General features: G+C 46.5%; 1 protein-coding gene across 20 annotated transcripts in view; it reads right to left on the bottom strand.

Moving 5' to 3' along the window:
* The window catches only part of LOC119449503 (uncharacterized), a 205141-nt gene that overhangs the window by 167403 nt on the left and 15731 nt on the right, over positions 1–22007 (bottom strand). The window lies entirely within an intron of this gene.

Here is a 22007-nt window from a genome sequence, read left to right as displayed (position 1 = left end):
CCTCTCAACATTATACCTTCACAGATTTTATTACAAACTGTGAAATCTATGTGGCTCCTTTTAATATTTATGCCTTTGCAAAAGCATGCATTTAGACCATTATACTGAACTTTTTCAGCTTAGTAGCTTTGGTGTGTTTTAGTTTTGAAGTTAAAGCCAGTCACATTCAATATATCTACATTGGTTAGAAATCCTGAATCACAAGACTGGTTAGAAGAAAAGCATATCAGGACCAGCGATCTGCATTAGTGCATGGTTAACATATGCATTATTTAACCTTTTTTTTGCAAGGTGGATTGCATAATTTCTCCGGCAAGCAAAATAATCCTTTATACGAAAGTTCTACAGATAGTCTAACGAACAGCTTGCCAAGACTTCCCCAAGACGAATACGGAGGGAGCATTAGCTTGGCTTCAGGAGTGCTTGTGGAGTTCTAAGGCTACTACTCGGCTTGTAGAAGCCGGATAGTAGACAACCTCTTGGCTTGAACAAGCCCAAATGTAGACGTCTTCTAGATGGGTTTGTGCTACCTGGGGTAGTTTACGTGCGGGAGGCTATTCCATTACGCTTTGAATTTCGCATACATAGGGCACCTAATTCTATTTGTGTGTGCGGCCGGAAAGTTCGATAGGCAGCGCAATGGAAGCCAGGAGCGCGTTGTATTTTTACCTCCCATGTCCACCGATCTGCAGCGAAACAGACAAGCAGTACAAGCGTCTACCGCAGCCTCCGAAATTTTCCGATCTCCGAGGCCATATGCCGTCGTTATGCATATCTCCTGACTTTACCGATAAGTGGCGCTCGCATCTCAGAGAAAATTTCTCTCGTTAGGCTTAGGCGCGTTGGAAACGAGAAGCAATCTCGAAAATTCCTCAAGGTTAGCCATAACACTCTCTCGGCGAAGCGGCATGCCGTTTACGCAGTCATTTGCTACGAACGAAGTGAATTCTACAAAAACAGCGCCAAATTCAGTTCGAAGCGGGCGGGACCGCCGCCACGTTTTACGTAAACTACGTAAACCACGCAAAGACGGTAGCGTCAACGGTTAGCGTTCTGCGCATGCGCATTTCGATCCCGCTATTCGTTAAGCCCGCAATTGCGGTAAACACGCCAAACTAAAACTGTCTTGTACCACATTCTCGCTTCGCAACGTTTTTATATAAATACGCATTTGGTGCCGCAGCTAAACGTCGCCTCTCCTCCCTGCCTCCCGTCCCCCCACGGTCTTTCGCGCGACGGAAGAAGTCGCGTTTGCTCTCCGCCATGCGTTCGCTCCCCGTGAAAGCGCGCGAGGGACGCGCGCTTTCACTCGCACACACAGCATACGGCGAGCGGCGACGATTTCATCGCCGTTGGACTCTATACGGAACCTCACGGCGACGGCGACCCCCACGGCAGAAATACGCTTGGAGTGTCCATATAATTGCTCTCGCAATAAAATGGAGCTGAGCAGGCCATGTAATGCGTAGGATGGATAACCGGTGGATCATTAGAGTTACAGAATGGATGAGAAGGAAAGCGCAGTCGAGGACGGCAGACAACTAGGTGAGGTGATGAAGTTACGAAATTTGCAGGCGCAAGGTGGAATCAGCTAGCGCAAGACAGGGGTATTTGGAGATCGCAGGGAGAGGCCTTCATCCTGCAGTGGACATAAATATAGGATGACGACGACGACGACGACGACGACGACGACGATGATGATGATGATAGTCCTGAATGCGTACGACAAAGCAACGTTCCCACACGCGCCAAACTCAACACAACCAAAACGCAGGAACGCATTGCACCCGAACGCTGCTCATTTGGGTTGCTGTATGAATAATTGTTCGAGAAAACGAGCTGAGGTAGCGAAGCGTAGCTTTTGCACCGACAAACGACGGCTAAGAACAAAACAAAACAAAACGTCGGCGCCGCTCGTCACGCGAGCAGCAGCGCAAGCCCCGGAGGGACTTCTACGAACCAACAAATGCGCCGCGAGACTTCGGTACACAGCGCGTGCACGCGAACCAATCATCTGCTTCTGGTTGATGCCCCGCACTAAAGCAGAGGCCGTCGAACGGAAAAGACATCGATCTGAAATCCCCGACCGGGTACGGCTCTCTGCTTGCGGGGCGCGCGGACAGGCTGGAAAACCGACTGTGTGCGCGCGTGTTTACCGCTTACGGAAGCGGCCGCGGGAATTTTCGAGCGCCTTCGCTTCGAGACGGGGGCCCGGTGTAGCTGAATTTTCCTTCTTGCCGATTTAGAAATGCACTTAGAGAGCCCACGTGTTGTTGGACTGTCCCCTGCATGCCCAGCAAAAACAAAAGCTGCGCTTCAAGCTTAGGGCTCCGGACAATCATCACTCGGGACGATACTTGGACCATGGCCAGCTAGCGGCCTTGAAAGGACAGCTTTAAGTGCAGTGAAATATATATACGAACATGCGCTCAAAATAATAAGGGCGATATTATGCAGTGACTCGTCTCCGCAGTTAATTTTCCGCCATTTTTAAAACCATTTTTGTCTTCACCGCTTGTATTTGTTATAGCGTTGAGGTGTGACAATTAAAGAATACTTTTTGTCATCAGTATTTTTCTTTATTTATTTATTGTTAAAGCAAACCTATGTTATTCATAGAAGTGAGATGGAGTAGCCGGAGGCGTATTTCTTGCAACCTCTCCAGTTAAACCCCATTTAACATCCGTCACTCTTTCTTTCTTTCTTTCTTTCTTTCTTTCTTTCTTTAGAATACAATTTACATGCGCATACATTGACGTTAGCCGCACTGTCCAAGTTTAAACGTGTTTGCGGCGAGACTGAACACGCTGCCGACCTTTCAAGCAGCTGCTTCCCGCATTCCATATGTCTCGTGGTCTTTCATTAAGAATCTTTATCATTACATATGTCTTAATTTCTGGAGCCTAGATACACTTCCGTTGAGTTTGAATGTACGAAAGTCTTCAGAGAGGGAGAGAGAGAGAAAGCTCGTCTAAATGCATTAACGCAAACACGGCACGTAGTCTCTTCTTTCCTGCTCTGTCAACACGTGTCAAGGCCTTTCTCTGTGTAAACTATTTCTGACCTTGTGAAAAAATTGAATCATGTACATTTTGAAGCGTTTTATTTTTCATAATTTAAAGCTTTGGTAGAAACATTCATTGTGCAATGCGAGTTTTTATGGCGTAACGATGTAATACATGATCATGGATCTGAACTTCAGAAAGTTCTGACTGCCAGGACAGTGTAATTTATGTTTTGGCTTTGAAAGCAATTTGTATGTTTCATTAGAGCAAGTGGGGCATTTAACAAAGTATGACGTCATGTGCTCCACGCACGCGTAAATACTTGCACCAAAGGCGCAATCGGTTTCGATACGAAAGTGCTCAGCGAAGCGGGCTTCCCCCCGCAAGAACTCTTAATGTGGAGAAGCCAGCTCTACAGGCGCCTGCTACGTACGTACAGACGACGTTTTCATGCCAACTTACTGCAGGCTACCGCCAGTAAAATTCTTTTGGCATAAATGCTGATTGCTGTCATATACACGTCGTTCCTAGTGTGAACAATAGAATATTTAAATAGTATACTGTGCGGTTTAACATGCACAAACTGCACCGTGGGTTATGAGGGAGGCCGTGGTGGAGGGCTTGTTGTGTTTCTTTAGCGTGCGCCCAAAGCATGGTACACATTCTTTGTTCCATTACGGTTGTCGCTATGCGGCTGCCGGGAATTGAATCCGTGGCCTCGAGCTCAGCAGCAGAACGCCATAGACACTTAGCAACTGCGGCGAATGATAGGAAATTTGTTAAACTGATCATATGTGTGAGAAAAATTAATTTAGGATGCATAAATCAGTTGAGTTGATATCCCAATCGGAGCGCTTTCCTCTATGCACTTTCCTCTATTTCCGTGTTCAATTTTACAGTCATAGCCGTACAAGGGGCAGTTTGAGGGGATTTTAGCATTGCTATATTAAAGGGGCCCAGAAACCAATAGGAAGAAACTACGGTAAAACCCTATCAATTCGCGGCACCAATTGTTCGCGAATCGGGAACATTGGGCATATTAACGGCTACTAAGTTTCGCAACGTGCCGTACGGCTCATTTGCGCCGTGGCGGCCATGACACTCGGGAATGAGCAGTGCGGATCGCAACGCCATTTGGTTGTTTTTATTGCGACAGCAATTATATGGACACTCCAGGCGCATTTCGCTGATAGCTTGGTGTGTGCTGTGTTTTCGCCGCTTAGTTTGCGTTGAAGCGAGAGGCAGCACGAAGGTCAATTACATCGCTGCTGCCGCGCTTGTTCACTCCAGTGTTTTGACAGCGAGTTTCGGCGGTCATCGAGTGAGATATGTTCATGTCTGGTTGTGCACCCGTGACATCATGCTTGTTAAATTAGTTAGTAAGCGAATGTTTACGAGTTTATACGGCCGATAAAACTACTATTGTTTAGCTGTTTACTAATTTGCTATCGAAATCGACGGATCGCCTTTGGGGATGTATAGAAAAACCGTTTCAGGGACTAGACCACACCACCTATTAGCCTTACGGCATTTTGATATCTCCGTTGCGCTGATATCATTTACTTCGACTACCTTCAATAGTGGGCTCACTTACAAATGTTTACTTCTAATGGTTATACAGGGGTATCTCTAGCTTACTTCTAGTCATCTAAATGTATGATAAGCGCAATTATTCTCCACTGAAAATACTGTTAGGATCCTTTCTATTTCGTTATATAAGCACCTTCATCCGCTGAAATCTCATTCGAACTATGAAGCCCGCAGTACCTTCAAATCGCCTTTCTGCCTCGAATCGGTCACTAAATCAAATATATGTAACGCAATATCCACCAAAATGCTAACACTGTAACACGTACTGCAATGGCAACACTGTAACAATGTAATGAAAATGTTGAGATGGTTGATTATAATGCGCTTCCTTTATTTTTTCAATGTAGCGCACAAATGTTCAACTCCAAGCAAATTGTGCAATGTGCACTAAGCAAATGTCGTCCATGAACCCATGAAAACATTGATTCAATTCGAAGAGAAAGTTGCAAAGCCTCGGTAACGATGCCATTTGGTAGCGAGAACTTTTGGTTTAAAAAGGATTTTGTAATCTTACCGAAATGAGGCCGCATGCCAACAAACAATTTGCCTACCGACACCCTTCTTCAGTGCCTAACTCACAATGCCACCTACTTACTCACCACACCCACCGATCGATACTTATGCTCACCAACCCGCCCGAACACTTATTTGCTCATCCTGTCCAGTTCGTTCATCAATCAATCAATCAATCAATCAATCAATCAATCAATCAATCAATCAATCAAGATACTGCCAGTGGCATGAACGGTTTTAGCTGTTGGTGTAAACGAATAAGTCAAATAAAGAGCAACGATCATTCATACAAGAGCTTGTTACCAGGCCGGTCCGACAAACGTTGGAACGTTTAACGACATGTTACAGAGAAACTCGAGAGAGCGTGCACGGAAGCGCGCAAAAGAACAGCATCTTTTCATTACCGGCTATCAGGCACTCTCACCAACCTCGCGCCACGCGAGTTCGGTGATTATGCTATCGTGTAACCGAGCGCTGCATGTACCGCTTTTATGTACAAAAGGAAAAGAAAATAAAAGAGAGGAAAGAAAGGATAAGAACACTAAAAAATAACGCGGTAAAAAAAGGCTTTCACATTTGATGTGAAGTTCACGAAAGAGACCGGACCGTAGAGAGCGCATTGCGCGCGGACCATGAGCATGTGGGAAGCGCGCCAAGTGAACCATGCGGTAGGTTTTTATTCGTCTATTTTGGACCACAAAGTTATATGCTATATAAGGGCTACCGAGTGGAGCAAATGAATAACAATAATAAAAGGAAAAAAAGGAAACGGAAGAAACGAGAACTAAGAGATACTGAAATACACGGCTGCTCGGTGTCTAACACGACGACTGCATCCATGGTTGAAAATCGACCAAACCTCGGCCACAAAATTTTTAAGTTAGTACTGTTCGTATGAGAGCAACTGGCAGTCAAATCGTTACATTAGAGATATTATTAACAAAGGCAGCCGGCCAACGGCGAAGCGCAGTTAAGAACAAAACGCTTTGTTAATTCGACCCTTGTGTCCTGCCTTTCCCGCATTTCATAAGCGCACGCGTGCGCATGCAAGCAGAAAGAGAGGGAGAGAGAAAGAGAGAGGAATTTTTAATAGTCATCTTCACTTACTCGATCAGTCAAGTATGAAAGTTCGTTCCAAGGTTTTGCTAAATCGAAGTGAATGATGCCGTAAGCGACTTGTACTACCAGCCACCCCGTCACCTTCTGTAGCATCATATTGTCGCTAGTACCCTAAAAATATGGCTGCTTTGTTCTGACATCATGTCTTGATTGATCTTTAAACGCGGTAAAGATTAACATCGGTGACATACGAGGACTGAAGAGAAAGCACATTTTGGATTGTAAGTGTCAGTGGATTTTTATGGATCGATCATAAGCAACGCATTAACGCAAGTTCGTGTGCCGATTCAAACGCAGAAGCCACCATTTAAAAGTTGTCGGCCTTAATTGTGCCGGCCATTCTTCAGATAAAAAAAAAAAAACCTTCAGTGGCGATCTAGTGGTAAATTCGAGAGAAATGCGTTAGCATTACGTCGCACACCTTTGAGATACCGGATCGATAATTTAAACCGCGTTCACCACATTACCAAGCGTTTGTGCAGGATCTCACTCGACACACGTTGTGCGAGGAGCGAACTGCAACTGACGGCGGTCCGGAGCAGACCACCGTCTATATATATATATATACAGGGTGTCCCAGCTATCACGCAGCACGATTTAAAAAAAGAGGAACGGCGTTACGCGAAGCAAACCCAGTGCGTATTGTTTCCAGTGCAGTGGAGTAGCCACCAGTATTTTTTTCGTTACTGAGGTTTAATTCGGTAATTGTAATTTATTATCTAACTCGAGGAGTACTGTCCTAATTATCAAAGTGTCAATGAGAAAAACGTCACAGTTTCGCCCTAAGGGCGAAGCAATGAATGCGATAGCAACACAGCAATGTCATACGAAGTATAAGGTGAGCGGCTTTGGTAGCAATATGAATTGTAGTAAACATGAGCTGATTAAGTAAGCAGGTGTGCTGCGGCGTAAGTAGACCGACATGAAGAGAGAATCGATGACCACGAGAAGGCGCGTGTGAAACGGTGGTGTTGATGAGAAGCGCTTCCCGTGGGCAGCGCGTGCGAAGGGACACAGCTGTAGCGCTGCACTGCCGATCCGGGCAGCATTGCATGTGTAGCGTGCGTTGGAAAATGTGACCCGACTATTACTAACTGAATGAACAAGCGTGGTGTGAGCGCGCACAAGCAAACATGAATAGATCACACTGAATGACTGCAGACAACGACTGTCAAAACGCTGGCAGCAAGCGCAATCGCCGCAGCGGGAGAAGGTACTACGTGCGGTCTATCGCTTCAACGGAAACTGAGCGGCGAATGCACAGCGCATAAAGGTCAGAGCCGTGTGGAGATAAGAGACGGTGAGGGCGAGCGACGAGCGCGGTTGTTGGCAGAGTAGAAGTGCCCCCCCCCGCTCCCTCCGGCGCTGGCTTCCCGCTTCCTTGCTTGCGCGTGGGAGATTGAGTGCGTTCGCTCTCCGTGATAGCGCGCGTCCCCGCACGCTTCTGCTCGGGCATACGGCGCGCGGCGAAGATTTTATCTATACGGAACCTCACGGCGACGGCGACGGCGACGGCAGAAATCCGGTTGAAGTGTCCATATAATTGCTATCGCAATAAAATTGTAGAGCAACATGAACAATTCCCGATACAGCTTTCTGTTGCTCAATACGTGCTACATAAATGTGTTTTTCCGAGCGTGAAAGATGCCCGCGAATACACGCAGAATTACCGTGCGACGGGCCGCTCGAGGCGCTTTGCGTGTATTCGCGGGCATCTTTCACGCTCGGAAAAACACATTTATGTAGCACGTATTGAGCAACAGAAAGCTGTATCGGGAGTTTTTCATGTTGCTCTACAATTTTCTCATTGACACTTTGATAATTAGGACAGTACTCCTCGAGTTAGATAATAAATTACAATTACCGAATTAAACCTCAGTAACGAAAAAAATTACTGGCGGCTACTCCACTGCACTGGAAACAATACGCACTGGGTTTGCTTCGCGTAACGCCGTTCCTCTTTTTTTAAATTGTGCAGCGTGATAGCTGGGACACCCTGTATATATATATATATATATATATATATATATATATATATATATAAACACACAGGGTGCCACACACACACACGCACGCACGCAATACTTTTTTCACTTTGACACTCCTAATGATAACGCATTAAAAAGCATATTTTGAATTTTATTTTGAAGCTCCCCTTACCCAATGCCCATTCCTCGGGCCTATAAGCCATTTCGAATAAACAAATATACATAAGAGAGTGCGCAATGTTGGACGCTGTTAACACTTGCAGAGCAATGCGGCCCCCCCATTCTGCCATGAGTGAGCGAGCGCGGTATACAGCAAAGACAAAGCATACTTTCAGAGACTTTGTTCCGTACAAACTTCTTAAAGTCAAGACAGCACATGTGGCGCTGCTCCCGACACGACGCGGCGAGTGCACGCTCGAGCGAATCCCGCAGCAATGTGTCAACGCGTGGACCCAATACAAGCACGGAAGCTTTCTCATTCAACGCGGCGCAAAATTCCTCGACCGGATGCGAGTCGCAGCCTCGGGTCGCTTGTACTCGTGCTTCCCAGATGGCCAACCGAGGACTGTCTGTCCTCTGCAGAAAATAAGAAAAGAGTGGCCGGGCATTGGTCGCGCCGAGTGGCTCTACAAAGCAGGTGGAGGCCAGGGCCCTTTGCCCGTCACTGCTCTGGGGGTCAGGGTTTGAGTTAGGCGAAGAGTTGAGAGGGGGGCCCAACATCCTGACGGCAGCTGCGCGTGGCAGACCACGCGACGCGTGCGTGCGCCGCAAGCGACTGACGGCGCGCGAACTGCCTCCCGATTCGCACCGGTGCGTCTCGAGATCCCGTTGGATCCGCGCGCGCCCGGTTTGCGGTGTGACTCCGCACTGCGGCAACTGTAGCTGTTCGAGCCGGACCATTTCATTTTTGAATAAGCGTGCACGCTGTGTGAACGCCAAAGAGAAATGAGAATTAAAAAAAATAAATAAAGAATGGCCGAGCGCGGCCTGCTCGTTTCTGCACACACGCACCCTCGAGGACAGCTGCGGCGAGAAATCTGCGGTGAATTGCGTAGCAGAAGTATCACGCTTTCTGTTTTTTTTTAATTCTTACTTTCTTATTCTCCTCATTTATCTAGCCGTATAGATGCAACAAATTTATTCGTGCGCTGATACTGTACTTCAAGGGACGTCGTGTCGAGAAAACAAGAGCAGGCTGTTTCCTCGAAAGTTGCTGAACATTGGGGGCCGAAGTATACTCAGTGGGCATGGGAAGATAAGCCAAGCAAGAGATTCAGTATCAGTTAGTTCGGTGTTATAGCTGTAAACGACAAAAGAATATGTAGCATGTGCGATATCATCAACATTGCCTGGCAAAGTTAATCTTATCACTCCTATATACTGACATTTTTGGTGTTATAACAACGTCGCAGTCACTAGAATATTAACTAGTGCACACGTGAACAGATGTAAGTTCCTTTTCGGAGCTGATGTGCGTTACGTCAAGCTGAACTGGCCATAGTATCCAGCAGGATTTCTATGACGCGAGTTTTGCTTGATCTGCAGACGGTAACAGGCATTCATAATAAAGCGAGCTGATCGAGGAACCGTATTCGCAAATTAGTTCAAACGCTCAAGCAGTTCGCAAAAAAAAAAAAAAAAACTGCAGGCACCGGCCTGTCAATTGATAGCAAACACAGTGAGTGAATATAGCCGGTCAATGTCGCACAGTTACCATTCTTGAAAGCGAAAGCTATATATATGCGTGCATGCGGATTCTAATCTCCAAAGTAAAGGGATCCATTCTTGACTTTATCCACTCGTTACTTTTTGGACACGAAGAGGGAGACGCTGTTTTTAATAATAAGCTGGAAATGTTTGCCTTGCTGACAGCCTGGTGTGCTACTCCAGGTGTTGGGTGAAAAATTTGATGCACACAGTGATTACACTAACACCCAAACGGAACATACACTCGCAGTCACGCATAAACACTCAAACTGTACATAAAGTCTCATTAAGGCTTGTAGTACGTTTTAAATAAGCATCAGAAGCTCTTTTGTTGCGCACAACACGCAAGCAGTATTTCTCCACGGACCATGCAAGATCCTGTCCTGAAGCTTCGAGCTTGAGTCGCGATAAAAATGCAGCGCAGCCTTCATGGTTTTGCATGTCTGATGACTCTAACGACGGTCATGACATAAAACATGCCATAGGTCCCCACGAACACTGCTCAATGAACACATCGGTGAATCTAATAACAGAAGCTTTCATTTAAGTAGTTGGTGTAAGCCACGTTGAGCCTGATGTGATGAAGGTACGTTTGGTCTTGCTTACTTTGGCATCGGCTGCATGTCGGCACGTTAAAGTTAAATGATTGATTGATTGATGGATTAATTGAGGGTTGTATATGTTGGCGGCATGTTAAAATTAAATGATTGAGTGATTGATGGATTTATTGAGGGTTGTATATGTTGGCATTAAGCATAAAATGACGCCAACTTCTTTAGAGCTATAAATTGTTAATTGAATGGGGGATGATGATTTGTGAAGTGATACGTTACATTGATTTTTAGCAAGAACTCGATGAAAGTTTATACCCTTCTCCACCTCGATGCTGGTGAGCACAGTTTTTTGGTACGCGAAGAACATGTGTCCGTATACTACGGTATATAAGTCGCGTTATGATCGAAGCAACGCGCCCATCACACTGTTCTCGGTGAATCACGGCAATTTCGTTATTCTGGTTAGTAAGCTGTGAAATAAATGCGCCTGCACATTTGTTCATCTTTTTTTTTTTCAGAGTAAGGGTGTGCAACAGTTTCGAAAGGTCGGACATAAGTAGATGTTATAAATAATTCCTCCTTTTCTCGCCATTATTCCCGTCTCTACACTTTATCCTATAATCCTTATCATTAATACTTTGTCCTTGTCCACTTTTTACCCTATCATTACAACTCCGTACTGGCCAATGTTCACGCGCCAGTCGTCGGTCAGGCCCTTAAGGTGCGATCATCAGAATTTTACGCTTTTTCTTCTAACAACCACAAATTAAAAAAAAAACAATAATAATAACAAAATTAATGAAGCTGCATGCGAACGACGAACAGCATTCTCCCCCTCAAATTTAGTTTACCACAGGAAGAGTGTTTTCACGTGACCTCAAGCTGTCTCTTCCTGGGCGAGCAGCTCGCAACGTCGCTGACCGTCGGCGCCGGCAGGCAGGGTGCTGAACTTGACCTCGCGTCGGCGGCGCTCGGCGGACCTGTTGTCACGCTCGACATACTCCACCTCATAACGGAAGCCGATGGGGGAGGCTAGCCGCGCACGCGAAACGTGGCGCCTCTCCTCAACAGTGGGTCGACACGCTCGGCCGACGCCGACCGCCGCCCAATTCTCTCTCACGCGATATGCCCTCCACTTCGCTGGCTCCCTCCAACACTCGCGTGCCGCGCGTCTATCTTGCCGCGCTACTAGGCCGGGATTATCCCCTCTCCAGCGCCTATAGTAGGCAGGAGATCGATGCTTTGGGTTGATACCCTCGCATTGACATCGCACTACCTTGCGTTTTCCCTATCTACTTTCTCTCTCCTTAAGCAGGTTGTGTTGCGTGTGTTCCGACACCGCCCGATGCTAACAGAAATAACATGTTGACCGCGCTCGGCTGGTCTCCGTCTGACCTCCTCCTGTATCTCTTTTTTTAATCTCCATTAGTGCTTGGTCGCGCAACCTATTTGCCGGCCCTGCTAGGACGGTGCATGACGTAGTAATATAGCGCTTTGATGACGTGTTTTCTTGTCTGAACGCTGACCACAAGCAGCGAAACGTGAGAACAGGTTCTCTGTGTGCTTGCGTTTCTATTTTCCCGGTGCAAGCTATAGGGCTGCTCACGGGGAATAACATAACTAAATGACATGCAATTAGGAAAAAGTAAAAACATCAGGTAACCGTATATGAGTGAGCTTCCAACGTCGCAGCCTAACGTCTTGGATTGTGGTTTCACTGTATATATATAGCGCCTGGTGTGGGCATGCGCAGAAAAGCCTTAGGAACTACTGCGCAAGCACACACCGGAACTGGACTCTCGTTCACCTATAACTGTGTAATGGATCTGTTTATCACAACCGCACCTGTTATATTGTTAAGCGGTGGGTTACTGTGCATGCGAGTTGTGGTTCGACTGGCACGCGCGCAGCATAAACATCTTCGTTTACTATGTACTCGACTCGAACGCGTCGAGTACAGCTAAACGAAGATGATTATGCGACTGCTGACTGCTGACCATCTAAATGAAGATGGTTATGCGACTGCTTAGTCGACGCGAACGCGTCGAGTCAGCAGTCGCATCGACCCAAATCGGCACGACCACGTTTACATGAATCTCGCCAAGCAGGTCGATCAAGTTAAACCAACCCAGCGCAGGGTGGCTGGTTCAACCCGCCTCGTCTCTCCTACAGCCAGACCCTGTCGCCATTTGCATCCGATAAATTGATCTGGACCCGACAAACCGACTCGACCCCACGTTGTCGGGCCTGTGTTAATGCAGCTGCGCCAGTGGCAGCGGCATGCCAAAGCGGCCTGAATTTTGCACCGGACCAATTTGCATTGCCCGAACAGCGTCATTTTTTAGTGCTTTAAAGGAAGTATTGTGCAAGAAGTGCGGCTATCTTCGCGGTACCCCCCATGTCTAAACTAAGGTTGAAAGTAAATTTCCGGAGTCCCCCACTACGGCGTGCCTCATAATCAGAACTGGTTTTGGCACGTAAAACCCCATAATATAATTTAATTTTTTAAAGTTGAAAGTTCAAGAACTGCTCCTAACACTGAAGAAAAGCAGGATCGTTCATTGTTTTAACGGACACTCGTACTGGAACCCTCCAAACTCGTCAATAATGTTATAGGCTGACAGTGGTGTAGAACTTGTTTTGGTGAACGACCGACGAGAGATTCCACATGCATCCCCACCCACCATAAATACATCTCCATGCAGACCATTAAACAGCGAAGGTATCTGCACCGGCGTGATTGAAACCACTGTGGAAAAGCATGCGTTACGTGCGTAACAGAAGGCGCTGGACAGTCCTTTTACTCTCTCTCTCTCTCTCTCTCTCTCTCTCTCTCGCTTTCGACCATTTTTTTTTTCAGGTTCCTATTAGGCTTCTACGCTTTCAATTGCGAGAACAGAAGCACTTGCATGGAACCGCTGCTCCAAGCACCCTATTGGAACAGCCCGTGCGTTACTTCGGCCGTACGCTAATCTTATAACTGGGGACCGGTTGGAGCGTATACTTGAGCAATGAGACAAACTGTACTTCAGAACAGGTCACACAGCATATGACACGCAGCAGACGACACACACGAGCACCTGAAGAGCATTACACATCATACAGTTTCGTATGAAAATTATAGCGGTAACTCTGGCGCTGTGATTGTTCAGCTACCATATGAGTATCACCGTGCTTGTGGCTTCAGACGTGCTAATTGTATTTTTCTAAACACACGAAAGAAATAAGCCATGCATGCACAATCATTGCGGATTATCGCAGTTATACCGCAATACTTTGTTGAAGATTATCAATTTACAAAGTCACAAAGCCAGTTGAAGCCAGAAGGACGAAGTTTATGCAACCCCATGGACTCAGCATTAGCGATTAAAGAAAAAAAAAAAAACTGCGGCTATTGAAGCGAGAAGTGCATACATTCTTTGGTATCACGCATACAACACGCAGCCCAGCATTCGTTTCAATGAAGAACAAGCACAAAACAAGTATCCAAACCACATCATTGATGACAAGGCGCTCCTGATAACAATGCGAAGCACGTAGCGCTCCCCGCATACGTTTGCCGGTAAAGATTACCGCCGCGCAAGCTGCCGCGGCGACGGCAGCTTGGGACGTGGTGAGTGACGTCATTAGCCCTTCGTACATAAAATAATCAGCCTAGCAGCTGATTTCATTGTTGTTGCGGCACCGCTATGGGTAGGCAACGCATAGTTAGGATTCCCGAGGAGCAGCGTGAATATGAGGAGCGACAAAAGGAAAAACAAACGTCAATACGACCCGTGGCGGCATGCTGCCAATATTACCATTAGTCCCATTACTCTAAATTATCATTATTACCATTACTACCATTACTGTGACAGCTTGCTTGACATCCACTTTCGCAGGACCGGGATAGCAAGTAAATTTTTTTAAAGTTTATTTCTCTGTATCTGCAACACGCACACGCAAGGACACAGGCCCACAAGCACACGCCCACGCAAACAAACGAAAGAAAGTAAAACACGGCGTTGTCGCTAACAGTGGCGCAGTGCATGTGCGCAGCAGACAATGATCGATTACCGTTACGCTTACGCCACCCCCGGCCGGGTTCGAGAACTCTATATATCAACGCGTCATTTTGCGCGATCTCTATTTATTTAGACGTCGACGAATTTCGTTTCGACATTCGACGCCATTCGTTCACGGCCCGCACATTAGGATGACAAGCGACGCCGGTGGAAGGTGTTGCGCAGCAGGCGTTCATCACTCTTGACGAAAATGACTTGGTGGTTCCGGGTATAGCTAATGTCATGCCGCGGTAGATCCTCAGTATTCGTGAAAATTTGCGCACCGTTTATAAATAGGCAGACTATTATAGCACTAGCCATGTACGTGGCATGATAAAATTTAAACGAAGAGGTGATTTTTTGGCCGCAGACGAGCGTAAACACGTGCATGTGTGTTTATGATTATAATGATGGGGTTGATTGTCATCGTCATATGAGCATTTTCTTTGGAACGGCTAAGTAACACTCCCTACAAGGCGCGTTCTCTTTCCATTTTTCCTCGTAATGTCTAACTCGCCCGAACGATGCTTTTTAGCGAGCCTGGAGCAAAACTTGCAAAAATGATGAAAGTAGCGCAGGTTGGCAGCTATGTATTTGGCAGTTATCTATTCTTTGCCGAACTCGTTCAAAATGCACAAGTGCAGAAAAATATCTCTCCCTGCACGTGGGCGCAAATGCCAGAACGTCGTGTGAATAGCAAAATAATTCGTGTCTATGAAAAGGATCAATAAAGCGTGCTTAGCGTGCCTTATAAAGCTGTAAGGAAAATTTTAAAGAAATCACGAATGCCCAGCATATTGACCGAAAGGAATTTGGTTGACCTCGTTCACGGAGTGACGCATCCTGTGCTTATGGACAAAACAAAAGGACACGAAGAGAAATACAAAAGGAGGCCTGCTTGTGGATAAAAAAAAACCGGAGGCGTGAACAAAGCTTGCGCGCAACTAATTGCGGCGTATCCATTACCTCCCAGTCCCTTTGTTCGATAATATCTGAGCCCTGATGAAAAAGCTTTTAAAGGGACATTCGAATCAAGGTAAAAGAAAAAAAGAAAGATAATAAATCGAGGACATAAGCCCTGCTTTGAAAGACAGTGCATGCCTGGGGGCTATATAAAGACAAATTACATTTACAGAGGGTTTATATATTCATCTTGTATCGAGTTCTTCTTTCACGATATGCTTTAGAGTCTTTCAGAATGTATTCACTCGATTCCACAGATGAGCAGTATACTCGCAACAGGCACTTGTTGTTTGGCCGAAGCTGTTTATAGCTGGCTGCATGGGTATCAAGTCGCAGTCGTTGTTCAAACTCTTCACGAATTCACTGCCCCTCTTAACTTGTGTCATCAGAGAATGAGGTGAAACGGCAACTAGTTTCGTTGGCCACTGTTTGAAATGAGTGCATGCAGTATACAGACGCATAGCTCTCAAACAACTTACATACTTAAATTTACTCCCTTTCCTTGGCTATAGAAGAAGGAGTAATTTCTTTGGTTATCTTTTTCGATCATCTTTAATTCCCTTAACCCCTTACCCCCGGACCGGACGGCCAGCCGTTCTACATTGGCTTCCTGTTTTCCCCTCCTTTCAAACAGTACTACAGCTAGTCATGTATCGATCATTCCAATATATATATATATATATATATATATATATATATATATATATATATATATACCACCGCGGTTAGCACACGACAGCGTGTATTTTACGGAAAACCAGTCTACTAATTTCATCCGCTGAATAGCGGGTAAAATTAGCATTACATACACAAAGATCTAATTTTATATATATGTCCACGTTCGTATGCATGCAGCAGTGGCATATAACTGTATAGTTGCGCCACTTGTGCAAAACATGCGCCACGCGTGTCCCGCTTTGCAAGTCGCACGCCCACCGCGCGACGGCCGAGTTGGCCTTTTGGCGATGAGCAAACGCAGCGGCGCAGCAAAGAGCGGACAACACGCAACCCAGTGGCATCGCATCGTGCAGCATTCGCGAGTCCACCGCTGCGGTGGCACGCACCGCCAACGACACCGAGTGCATCAACAAGACCGCAGCTATTTCCGGCGCCCACCGAAGGCCTTCACTGCATGGGTTTGTTGATTCGCGTGCGACGCGGATTCGATCGCTCAGCGCCAAAACACCGCATGTTGTCGCATGTGTACGCTTATAAACGCACGTACCTGCATACGTACACGCTGGAGCGCTGAACAATAGCTGTTTCGTGGAAAACTGCAGAACCAAGCCGCATAAGGTATCGACTCGTGCGTGCCTTGTACGAACGCGAACGCCGGGGACGTGCGTTGTCTTTTATACAGCATATATTTTACTTTTCAGCTTGTTCACTACCCAACAATTCTGTGCCTAGTCGACTCCTGTCTCTCTTTCTACGCCCTGTTTCTACAGTAACGTGCAACGTTTCGAAAATATAACAGTATAGTGCGGTCTCAGCCTCTAATTGGCCGACGCCCATGTACAAGCCTCCGCGCATGCATGGAGCGCGTGCTGCCGCCGTATCGACTGCGACAGCAGCAATTCTGCTGCACGGCGATGGGAGAAGTCAGGCTTGCCGGAAGGCGAGTACAAGTTGCCTGGTGATCAGCGGTCGCAGTCTGGAACAAAACTGTGTCCGGCGGCGTATCGAACCACGGCCGTCAGAGATAGACGCTCGATAGGCACGTCTACACGATTTGCGCTGCAGACGCTTCGCTTATCGCGTTTGCCACAACGCCAAAGGAGGGCGCTCCTGCAGCTGATTTGATTATTGAAATACATGGCCGAGAACACATTAACCTTAGATAACGAGTTACGCGTTACTTCGCGCCTGGCGTGAAAGAAGAACGCGGGTCACAGAACAACGACGGGAAGACAACTCTGCTGCGTGGACCTGGGGACGTAAGAAGGGACAGCTGCCAATGCCGTTCGTTCTATTACTCTATTTCCTTCGTTCGGAGCCGATATACGTTTGATTGCCTGACACAAGGTCGCTTGAGATGATTGTGTGACACGTAGAAGTCACTCTGAGCTGCAAGCGGAATGCGAAAACAAAGAGTTCGTTTTTGACTATTTTGGGCAGTGAAACACGTAAGATTTTAGCCCTCACAGAAAGAACACATACACACACACCCACACACGCACGCACGTGCACACACGCTTTGTACAATACCTCTGCTTTAAGTGCTAATACGACCGCTAATATGACCAAGTATACGCGCGGTGTCCGGTTATCATTCATCGTTTATTTTTGCTGATGTGAGGCGCGTCTGTTTGTTTCTTTCAAAACGTCATTGTTTTAACTTTTTTTCAAAGTATAGTTCCGCTTCAGCGAAGATATCGAGCCAAAGCTCACCACCAAGAATACGCGAAGAGGCGAATGCACTTGACGGGTGCGTGCACGCCAAGGTCACCTTAAATGTCACCCTGCAAGGCAGCTCGTTCGCATCGGTACCTGGCTTCCATCCTAGCTTCGCGTTCGTTGCAAATGGAGACGTGCTGAACTTGTAAGCCCGTCACTGCATCGATTCCTATAGTCGTCGTTGCGCGCGGAAGACGCAATCGTCTTTTTTTCTTGCTTATGCTCGACAGGAAACGGCCAGACAGTTTTAATTACGTCGTTCTTGCAATCGATTGGAAACAATGCGCCAATTTCCTTTATCTCTCTCTTTCTCTGAGTGCACGCGCCTACGAAGCTAGAAGACCGTCGGTGGTGTCGGGGCTAGGAAAGAATTGGTAGGGAAAAAAAAGGGCAAGGAAAAGAAAGAAAGAAGAACGGAATGAACAAACGGCGGAAGTCTATGAAACATTGATGAATGCAATCTCCACGTGAGCCTCAGTGTCGGCTGCAAGCGCTCAACAAGTGAGAGTCGAAAATAGGCCGTATACATTAGAATAATGAAGTTTATGCGTGCGGGCACCATACGACTATACGCGCTATAGTGCAAGCGCCATTCGCTCTGTCGACGTGCAAGTTAACGGTGCGATGGAATTTCTTTTTTTTTATGCACTCGTTTGTGACATTTAAGTATTCTAAGAAACGAAAGTGAGTACGAAAAAGGGCGGCGGGGGGCTAGCCGCCTAATTTGTTGACTAATGATCAAGGCTTATAGGGATAACGAGCATTGAATTAGTGCAGAAACTTTGACGTGTTTCTCACACGAGTATATCTCTTTCGTCTCAGCTTTCACGTTTCTCTTTCTAGCGTTTAGCGCAAAAACTTCAGACAGGAACAAGGCAGGACACACACGAGCGCTCATATGTGTCTTGCCTTTTGTCTGCCCCTGTGTCAGGTTTTTGAGCTAAACACGATAAAAGTTGTCGTCGCCGTAGAGTTTCATACAATTACCAGAGAGAACTGTGCCACTAGTGTCTATGGGACTTGCAAGCAGGGCGGTTCAGCCAGCATGTGAGGGTTAGTATACATGGATTCGCCTAAACTTCGTCCTTCTGGCTTTGAACGGCTTCGTAACTTTGCAAACTGATCATTTTCAAGGAAGCACTCTGCTATAAATAATTAACCAAAAATTACCAAAATTGTCCGACGGCAGGATTCGAACACTGGACCTCTAGCACAGAAGCCCGATATTGAAACCATTAGGCACGGACGTATGGACAAGCGGTACCACAGCCATTAGCAGCAATTATGCATGTTCGCAGAGTCATATTGCCTTCTGCACTTAAAAAAAAAGTGTAGATTGCTTTGAAATTTAGGCCATTTAAAGAAGCTAAAGCGTAATAAACGAAGCCACAAGAACATCTGAATCCACAAGCACGGAGATCAGACAAATCCATGTACTAACCATCATTCCCATGGTTGGCTGAGCGATCGCAGCACCAGAGTTCTTTCTAGTAGTCATTGTAGGAACCAACAAGGCCGACGCTGTACCCTTTCTGCCTTTCCTTCCTTGCTCTATATAGCTAAGTTTACGTGAAATCGCTGAAGTCAGGTCGAGTCGGCTCGTCTGGCCGAAATCCTGCCGTCGGCTTTATGTAAACGCTATAGCGGGTCGAGCCAAGCGAACGTCGAGCCAAGCGAACGTCGAGCCGAATCGGCCAACTCGGCCTGCTCGGCCAACTCGGCCGCTTGGCAAGACGCATGTAAGCGCGGCTGAGCCGGGTTGAGTCAGCTCGACGTCTGAATCGACGCGCTCGCTTCGATTCCATGCGCACGAAGTTTCTTTTCGAGGTACATTTTAGCGATGGGCAACGAGCATTTCGAAGAGAAGAAGAGAAGCAAAGAGAGGTAGGTTATCCAACATCCTTTCTGCAAGGGGGCATTAGATTAACTAGGTTGCTCCATGGCTTACTACAACGCACTGAGGAAAGGGGGTGGGGGAAAAGTTAACGGGAAAAGGTAAAGTGACAGGGTGATTTAGAATGGTGAGAGGAGCGGCCGGACAAAACCGGTGCGCACTTGCGTATCACGCGTGTGCGAAGGTTATAAGCGCTCAACTTCTGCCGCACGAATCGCGATCGCCGCTCTGCAGAGCAGCTGTCGGCCAGGCTTTGACGTAACACCTTACGAGAAATTGGTTGCTTGTATTGGGTTACATTTCATTAATAATTTTGTACATTGGGCGATGACTCTATCCGTACGGTAACGCTCATGGTAATGCACGTATTTTTTTTTTCCCCAGTAGGCGTGCTGAAAACGCGATACAATTCCCGATGTCATCAACTTGGTGGCGAGCAGTACTGCCAGTGTTACCTAAAGTTTCATCTTGTCATAACAACGGTGCCCTCACGGAGAAGCCTCGCGTGTGGAGTGGTCAGTGCAAGCGAGCTGGACTCTTTTTTAAAACTTTCGTAAAGGCAACGCAAGGAACGAAGTCAATACCTGATGCGAGGATATTTCGTCGCGAAGGAATATGCAGGCCGCGGAACGCACGGAAATCGCATAAACCGAGGAAGTCTTTAGTGCTGTATCTGACGCTTCTACAAAGAAACCGTAGATCCTTGGCAAGAAGTTCCAGAACGACCAGCTGACGAATGCACGCACCAAAAACACAAAAAAGTTACTGAATGAAAGTAGTGTAATGTGATGGATTAATTATAGTTGCCTATAACTTATGAGGTTTCACATCTCATAAGCAACGCCGTATAGCGGGGGGACCCGCATAGGTTTAAATTACCTGGATTTCTTTAACGTGCACCCGCCTATTCACTTTTCTCGAGATGTAAATCATAAATCAATTAAAATTTTAGAGCGAGTAAAATGTTGTCTGCTAATTGCAAACAGTTAATTGAACTCTTGACGCAATCGTTGCAGAGCTGTCTGATATCGCTACAAAAGACCTTGTAAAACAGCAACTTTATTAAGAGGTCGCATAATACGACTCCAACCTGAATAACGAAGCCTGATTGCAACTGTTAGAGCCAACTCATTCCCGCAACAGATCTCGAATACTGTATGGATAGATGGATGACGTGAGCATCCCATTTGAAACGGGGTGGTGTTCGATTCCACCAACCCCGTTATTTATAGCTTTCAGAGCGTTTATTATCGGCCCTTAAGATCCGTGCTTTACTTTAAGGAACCATTCAAGCTGGAAAGAAATTCATTGCCCTGAAGAAGGCACGACTTCGTAACCGCGCTGCTTATTAAGCGGTCTACTAGTTTCAGATGGTATTACTTCATTTTTCTGTGAAGTGCACAAGACTGCCGTCCGCCGAGCACGCGGCGGTTGCTACAAGAATGATTACTTTATTACGTGAAAGAAGGCAGCAACCGAAGTAACCTTGAGAACCCGATCAAATGTGCGCGTCGCTGATATAAGCAGCGCGTCGCTGATATATATATATATATATATATATATATATATATATATATATATATATATATATATATATATATATATGCCACGGCGACACTTGAGAAACATGGCCCCGGAGCCACGAGGGCAGAGACGACGGCGAAGAAGGAGATTACAAAAACGAAGATGCATGAACAGCCCTAGCTGCCATATCGCTCTCGAGCGCGCGGCGCATAAACGAGAACAAGGGTCAGCCCTGTCTGTCTGACTGCGACGCAACATGGCGGCGAGCCGGGTTCATACACTCGCCGTGTAGCGCGGCGACGCCGTCTATACATACGGAAAGACAGGGTTCTTAAACGGTTTTCTACTTTTACAGCGAAGCTGTTGAGGGCAGTTCCGAAACCGTTCTCGTTAGGCGTATAGTGCTCGGTATCAAATATGAATCAAAGAACTTGCGTCGGAGTCCCGAATGTTAGCTTTGAAACATAACAATCAATGACTTTAAAATAAATGTTATCTTCCGTATAACTCAGTCGAATATACATCAACTTCTCTCGGTTTATTTTAGCCAGTAATCCATGATTTATGTTTATCATGTCGTGTTTTATCGGCTTCACGTTGGAGGTCTGCAGCTGGGAATTTGTACGGCTGCGGCGGTGAACGCTGGCGGGGTGGTGGCCGTATGTAGTCCGCCAACGCAGCCAGGAGCGGCGAAGCGGCCGTATATGACC

The sequence above is a fragment of the Dermacentor silvarum genome, chromosome 4 (genome assembly GCF_013339745.2).
Source record: "Dermacentor silvarum isolate Dsil-2018 chromosome 4, BIME_Dsil_1.4, whole genome shotgun sequence".
Lineage (NCBI taxonomy): Eukaryota > Metazoa > Arthropoda > Arachnida > Ixodida > Ixodidae > Dermacentor > Dermacentor silvarum.
The sequence above is the reverse complement of the archived record's forward strand: the minus strand, read 5'-3'. Positions and strand labels throughout refer to the sequence as shown.